The sequence below is a fragment of the Rhea americana genome, unplaced genomic scaffold (genome assembly GCF_003343005.1).
Source record: "Rhea americana isolate MKP2758 unplaced genomic scaffold, rheAme1 scaffold_125, whole genome shotgun sequence".
Taxonomy (NCBI): domain Eukaryota; kingdom Metazoa; phylum Chordata; class Aves; order Rheiformes; family Rheidae; genus Rhea; species Rhea americana.
The window spans coordinates 2,221,002-2,228,946 of NW_028185317.1; the positions used below are offsets into that span (position 1 = coordinate 2,221,002).

At 38.1% G+C, this 7,945-nt stretch overlaps 1 long non-coding RNA gene across 3 annotated transcripts in view; it reads left to right on the plus strand.

The window, feature by feature from the left end:
* The window catches only part of LOC146600240 (uncharacterized), an 11,149-nt gene extending 4,000 nt beyond the window's left edge, over window positions 1-7,149 (plus strand). For 2 of the 3 annotated variants that reach the window (XR_014898327.1, XR_014898329.1), the window contains 5 exons: window positions 23-268; window positions 1,741-1,875; window positions 3,114-3,225; window positions 5,016-5,120; window positions 6,769-7,149. This is a non-coding gene — a long non-coding RNA (uncharacterized LOC146600240). The remainder of the gene's footprint in view (window positions 1-22; window positions 269-1,740; window positions 1,876-3,113; window positions 3,226-5,015; window positions 5,121-6,768) is intronic. The other variant, XR_014898328.1, reaches the window with a different exon arrangement.
* The last annotated feature ends 796 nt before the right edge of the window (window positions 7,150-7,945 follow it).

A 7,945-nucleotide genomic window follows, 5' to 3' on the forward strand; every position in this document is an offset into this window, starting at 1 on the left:
TTTTTCGCATTTTCCTCCACAGTTCCCACATGGTGTGCACTGCTGTAGAGGTCTCAACTGTGACGATTGATTGCCAGTACAGTAACAATTCTACTTATTGAAAAATATGAAGGTATGGTAGTGCATGAGAGAAGATAAAGACACGTTTGAAGAGTTCCTGATGCTTGATTAAGTGTGGCGAGTGATGTGCATGTGCAAAATATTGCCATTTCCTGGCGTAGCGTGAAACACTGCATGGAGTCCTGTTCCAGAAGCTGCCTAGAATTGTGTAAGTGATCATAGAGATACTTGCACCTTTTATTAACAAAGTCACACTGTTACAAAAAATGCAAATGCCAAATTGGGATGTATAAATAATACAATATGCAAAACAAGAAGAGTAACTTTACAATCAGTTACTGGCAAGTTTTGTGTATCCAAAAGCAGATGCCTACATTCAAGCTAGTCACCTGGACTCCCTCTATGTCTGGTAGAGAGAAACTGGCACTTCTGGGGTCTGATGCATCTATTTCTAGGATGCATGTTCAACCTGGCATTCTAAATCAGCAAAAGTATTCTCTCACTTAATAAATACAAGGGAGTTTTATTAAGATGTTTGGTGACCTCTCAACCTGTAAGTAAATGGAAATGTCTGCTACCCTTGTATCAGAGGATTAATTCAATCAGCTCACTTAACTGTAGGATGAAGATGAGGGAGGCTGCAAGGACAGAATCCATAATGGAAATGGGAAACTTCTGATGTCTCTGTGTAGACCAAGCAGCTGTTATGTCCAACTGTGAATGTTTAGATGCTCGTAATAACTTCTTATGGATCATCTGGTTAGGGAGACACAAAAAGAGAAACAACTCTTTAGTTGGTTCAGGGCAGAGTACTGGACCTAACCTTATTCTCTGAAACAGTGTCCATATCATACTTAAGAGTCACCTTTCTGACCAGAGCAACAAAAACCGAAGTCCATCGTTGTTCTTAATTTCAGAAAGGGGAACTCAATAAAAGTGAGAAGGCATCTTGAAAAAAAGCTGAGAAGAGCAACTAAAAAATGTTCATGCAGCATGGAGACTACTGAGTAAATCACACTGGAAGCTCTGATCGAATGCATACCACCTGTTAAAAGCTGCTTAGGAAGATGAAAAAAAATGAGCATGGCTGAAAGGCAGGACATGGGAGGCTATCTGAAGCAACTTGTACTCTAATGAGGAAAAGATTACGAACAAGTGAAATGTAAAAACACAGTTTTGACAGCTTAAAAAACAGAGCTAGACACAACTTGCAAAGGCTTAAAAAAACGTCATTTTTCAGACTGATCAGGAGCAGGAAGTCTGAGAGAAATATTTTTAGAGGCAATGTGCTATCAAGGTATAAAAAGAGAATGTAGAAAAGACAATGCCAGAGTAGAAAACTTAAATGAGCTTTTTGTATCTGTCTATTGTGGAGGAGGATGGGGAGGTTCCCAGCTAGGGACTCACAAGCGCATCTGAGGATCCATATAGCACTGAAGCGTTGGTAAGGGTTAGAATAAATTGACAAAATGGATAATAACAAACTAACCATTGCCACACACTAACAGAAGTGTGTAAGCCTTCCTTTAAAACTACTTCCGTACAAAGCCTTAGGAGGTGGCTAATGCAGCACCGTTCTTTTTTTTAAAACTGTTCCTGGGGAAACTCAGATAGAGTTGTGACTAATTAAGCATGGACAAGTTCTACGAGACCATACTACTTTTTGTACTTTTGGTACAGATCTTTTCAGCAGCCATTTGAAGATGTCCAGAAAATGAAGAGAGTGCTCCAGGAGTGAAAAAGGAGAGCAAGCCTATGCATGGACCCCTTTGATTGAAAGTCCTCTGCARCCATTAATGTATTGGCTCTCTCCATGTATGTGAAAATCTCTCTTAAAAAATAGCATGGCAGGCATCACAAAAATGTGTTCTATTCTGTTTGAGTCCTGAGTTTGTGAGAGCAGGGGAACCAGGCAAGGGTGTTTGACCAGACTTCTGGACTGTGTTCCAGAGTACAAGGAAAACGAGAGATTAAATTCTAAGCAAGGAGTTACAAATTGCCACACTGTTTCTTGATGGAAGTCAGATGAGGAACTGGAAGGTACAGAGACAAGAAACAGGGAGAGTCCTTGTGAGTCTATCGTATCTGGGTGCTGTGATTGCTGCTGTGCTATTTACATGGTACAGACTGGCCAACTGTGCAAAGGGCAGTAGAGGTGGATGAATACCTAGAAGCTGAGCAGAATCTTTGTGTTCTGGCTGCAGTTACCCAGCATTGGATGAACAGGTAATTCTGGCAAGAACATAGACTCTGATGCAGTCTTACCAGGCAATGCAAACATATGGCTGGAGCATAATCTCCAATCCTTGACTAGTTGGCACCTCTCAGTTTAGGCATGTTATTTTTAGTATGTATAAGGTGTAGCTTGCCAAAAATATTTGAAAGGGCTATCCAGCCTTTGTTTGGATCGTATTTGGCACACCTGCCCAGAGCAATTACAACTATGTCTAACTTAGCAGGTAGTGGAGTGCAATAGGAGTAAATCCATAAAGTGAAACAACTGGTACTGAGGACCAGATGTTCACACTGTATACATTTTGCAGCTGTTGGAGTGTAGTATGTATGTACCTAGAGCCATCCTCCAGTTTAGTTTCAGCCAAATGTAATCAAATGAGCATGCTTCCGCAATGCAAACAATTCAAAGCACAGTAAGTGGATATAATTGGGAGATTCATTTCAAAAGCATACTGCTGATCCAAATAAAACACCGATGTAGATGCACCCTGTATCACCAGAACTGAGTTATTTCAGGGGCTTTGGCTCTGTAAATGTTGAACTATCGAAACAGTTACTTAAAAAATTAGATTACCCATTATTCCTTTATTCATGACAAGAATCAAATTGCAGAATCAAAGATTATTGTCTACATACTCTTCACACAGACCACTCCTCAGACATCTTCTGCATCCCCTTTTCCTCCAAGGAAAATTCAGTCATGAAAAATGTGTTGATAAATATAGGAAGAAATGTTAAAAGCTCTTGTAATTTGTAGTTTACTGTATCCATTCCTGTAAAACGATTGTATCTTCATCTGCCTGCCGTTTCCTTTTCAGAGGTTCCAAGGATATCCTTCAATTATATCTCTTTGGCCAAAATTCGGTGGAGCACTAAAGATGCTTCAGTGATGACCTTGTTGCATTGCCATGAAGACTTTATCAGATTTGGGTAAGACTGCAACCAGTGGCAGGGCCTTCCTAGCATGGAGCTGCTGGGGGCCGGGTGCCCTCCAGCAGAGGGCTCTCGTCATTTATTTGAGATTTCCTCCCATACTAGCTGCCTAGACTCACAGTTCTAGATAAACTGTTTTTGATAAAATATGAACATGCTTCACAGCAGCTTTGAAACTCCCAGTTGTGTTCAGCATTCTCTGAATCCTGTTGTACGACATGAGGCTGATGCAGCTTTTTTGCAGTTGAGTCCCTAAAGTAACAGCATCCCTAAAGAAACTATTCACATTTGCAAAGATCTGTAGATGGTTTAGGAAGGTCTTAAAACTCTTGAAAATTAATTTAAACATACATTTCTTCTCATTTAATGAGAATTATGTGAGTCTTAGTCATCTTACATTCACAGTGGATCAAAGCAATTTTCATGCACTGAATTTGGAACTRGCACATTTTGTCAGGAAACCAGAATTGTCACAAAAGCTATAAAAAGCTATTTTGACTGTTTTGCTTTCAGAGAAAATATTTTCAATGTTACTAGATGTGGCCTTGCTTTGATCCTACTGTTTCCTTTAATATTCTTAGTGACAATTTCTAGGGATGCATTTGGCACAGCAAACATCTTAAAGAGGTACCAGCTCACGCGATAATCCATGAAAGACATAATTTTATGTTCTTTCATTTGTTTTATGTCATAAAGTATACAGCTRTATATTGTGAGGAATTTTAACAAAACAGAACTCCATTAATTCCATTGTAGAACTAATAACAGATGAAAAGGAACAAGAATGAATGCAGTGTTCTATGCTGTGTGATTTACCTCCTCACGTAACTAATTGGGACGTGTATTACACAATTATAGATGAGAATAAGGGAACAACTTTTCTCTTATTTCCAAAAGGAGAAGCAGGAGAAGTAGACCTACTGGCCTACTCCACCCCTCTTACAAGAGCGTGTTGGAGCAGGGGAAAAGAGTTTCCRCCCACAATAAATCAGCCGTACACTGGCATATGCTACAGCAGGACATTTCTCTTGCAGAGCATGGGTGAAGTCAGAAGACATATTCTGAGTCACAGTTTGCCTTCTGGCTCAAATTATTGGCAAGCTTGGTAGTTTTGGAGTGGAAATGAGGAATATATTTCTTATTTCCTATTGAGAATGCTGAGCTGACAGTTCTTACCAATCACATGTTCCTCTGGACCCATTTCAGGAGTTCAAAGAGATCTAGATCATCTTGTCTAGTGACAAGCAAAACAGGATAGTGAACCCTGGCACATTTTTATATTACTTGCCAAATATTTGTGATTGAATTCTGGATTTCTCTCCATTGTTACAAAGAAGCTGTGGAGCATTTGGTGCACATGTGCTTCCTGACCTTTTGTACAAGACAGATTTTGCTGTTGATTAGTTTAATATTTTTCATTGCTAGATTGTACCACATTTATTTTTCAAAGTAGTTTAATTTGCCAGTACTTAGAAGCCCCCTTCCTTGTCTCTGTTTATWTATTTATTTATTTTTAAGATGGAGTAGATCTTTGTCATTACCTGCAACATTTTTATCTTAAATCACAGAATGAGTCCCARCTGGCCAGTCCATTGGGCATTCTGCCTATTGGCTGAGTAAAGAACTGAAGTGAGGCATTGGGGAATATTAGAATTCCTGCTTCCACYGAAGACAGTGGGAATGCTGCCACTTACTTAATGTTCCTGGTTCATTATAATACATCAAATGAAAAATCTAAAACAAAATTCAGCTGTTTAATCTTCTGTTACGTAAACTGTGCTCTCTAGTGAAAGACACACTAATAAAAGAGAAGATGTAGCCTGACAAGACAACCTTGTACAAATGCACACTACAATAAGTGAACAAAGGAATCAAGGAAACAGCAATTATTTGTGAGTATTATATATTATTATTTTAGTGGCTGCACAATAGCAGTAGATTTTCTTCTTAGAAGCATAATATCCATTTGTTSTTTTTGTCTGAGGTTTTGGTTTACCTTGAAAAGGATAATTAAACACTTCCTAACTGTTTAATAGCGAAAACAAAAATAATAGCAGGGATTTTAGGTGAGCAGCATGGGAATAGAAAACATTATACTATTCTGCCAATAGAGTAGAAAATTTACTATTATGACTCAAGAAAACTCAGTTGTTTCAATAATACCCAATTCATTTATTGCTCKTAATAAATCTTCTTTCATGAAGATAAAATGTCTTTTAAAGTGCACTTTTGAGACTAATGATTATAACAAGGTTTCTAGTAGGCAGAAAAGACAGGGTGCAGCTCAATCCAGTAGAATTTCAAGTGTGGAGAGCTGAAATGCATTACAAGATGGAGAGGAGAGTGGRGTAGAAAGCAAACATTCAGCCAGCTTTATTTCTGTGTCCCATTTGGGTCTACCCACTTCTTTACTGGCTCCACTCTGTTTCCCTTCTCTCACCTACTCTTTGAGTTGTCTACGCCACGGAAAACACCTTATTTCTCTGCTTTGTTAATGCAAGCTATTGGGACTGCTGCAAAAGGCCCAAAGGAAAACTGCAAGCCATAATCTACTGCAATTTAACTGCATGCTGTTTTATCATTTGTATTAATTAGGACCTCAAAGAGTTCTTAATTATTATAGTCATRGTGATACATTATTTAGTGAAATTTACATTCAAGACCTGTCTTCACTTCTGTAAAAACGTGCTCCAAATATTACCTTATTTTATACATTATGATAGCAACTTCATAGAAAATAGAAAATAATTACCACTATAAACATAGCAAGATGAAATTTTGTCCATGTACAAGTTAAGAAGAAACAAAAACGTTGGTCCTGCTCTTGGCAAAAAGTACTAAAGAGGGAGGGCATTCTTGAAATGATTTAAAAAAACCCACCTTTCCTGCTTCAAATTATCAGCTGTTTTTTTCCAATCATAGATATGATTTTTTAAAAAAGCCTGTTGAATTAAAATTCTATTGAATTAAATCAGCCATATTTGTTTTACTAATTTGTCAATAGTTAGTGTAAGGAGAATTCTTYGGCAGTTGACTTGCCTAATTTTGATATTTTTCGTGATGCTTATTTGAATCTTTGAAAGCGCCATCAGATTTGTATACACTTTKAAAATGCTATAAACCAAAACATTTAATTTGGAATGATGGCACACACCAAAAAGCAGCCTTTGTAGTCTACAAATGTAGTCATTCATGATACCTGGTTCAGGGAATTTAGAAGATTAATAGCAATAATTGATGTGATTTTTAATCTCTTTAAAACAAACAGATTTACAATTAAAATTCTTCTGAAAATTTTTTTCAAATGTGTTTGTACAACTCCCTTCACAATTGGACTATAAGACRTTGACAGATTAAGAAATACATTGATAATTCCAATTTCCTATGAAGCACCATTCTGTATGTCAGTAAACTTCTGACTGATAACAAGGAGTGATAGTAGCAGAAAACTAAGCTCATCAGAAAGATTGAAAAAAAATACAGATGGAGAAATCACAAGATACGTTTGTTTGAATTCTATGTTTACTTTTCATTCTACAGATCACAGCTGTTTGCTGAGAAGGAAAGCGAAAGGAAGGAAAGAAGAAAGAGAAAAAAAGAAGGAAAAAGGGAAATGAAAGGAAGGGGAAAGAAGAAAAAAGAATAGAAAAATGTCATTGAAGAGAAATTGGTTGGACAGTATTTTATGTTCTTAGGTATGACTGTACTTTATACAGAAATTCTTTTATTTGCTTACTGAATTTTACTGAAGGCTGCAAATGGTAYTTAGTTTTTTGATGCTTTGTGTGGAAGATGCATTAGTATAATTATGGGATACCTAAGAAAAGAGTGTTGAACCCTGTGCTAAATATCCAAGCAGTCTGTATTTTGTCAAGGGTCATTTCACTTTGAGAGTAACTTGCACTGAAATAAATTTTAAAAGAAAGCATTATTGCATTCCTCAGTGTCATCTACCCATTCCATAYGTCTTTTCCCATCTCTCCCTGTGATTCTCCAATCGTAGTAATGCTCACGGGAGCCCTCCAGGAGGAAGCTGTACACTGGCTCCAGCCTTGCTGGGATAGCAGAGTGTTGTCTAGGTAAAGTGCAGTGATGCTACTGTAACGCTTTACAGCTGGGACCATCGGAAAGGTAAGAAATGGTGAATCTCGTGCAAGAATGAAGGAGATGGCATGTTCCTAATATAKTGGTTAAAATTACTTAAAGTTCTATCCATAGACAGAACTTAATCGACTCTTGCAGTCTAACTTTCTCCAGTCCTGCCTCCCCCCAAGAAAGTTTCTGGCAAGAGCATCTTTCTGCTGCCTTTTCCGYAGCTGTATCATTAACTTCCATTATCATTAACTTAAGTCCTTTGATTCCTTCCAAAGACAGACAGCATCTGATCTAAATGTCTTTGTCCTTGTTCTCAGGGCATATGCAAATACAACTCCATTCTCATCTATTTTTAAAAAAGGCCCTTCCTCCTCCCTGTGCTATTAAGTGTTCTTTGAGCCTGATCCCGCACTGCAGAATTGCTTTTTGCTTCTGACTCAGCTGAAGATAGGACTGAGGGGGAAGGGATGGGASCTTTGTCTTTCTTACTCCAGATTTTGTGCTTCCTGACCAAGCTCCCTTTGCCCATCCTCATGGGCACAGTGGGGCTCTTTCAGGATGCGCTGAACGCCCGTTGGTCCTGCAAAGTGCCAAGACATGCTCCTCGCTGTGCCTTTTTTTT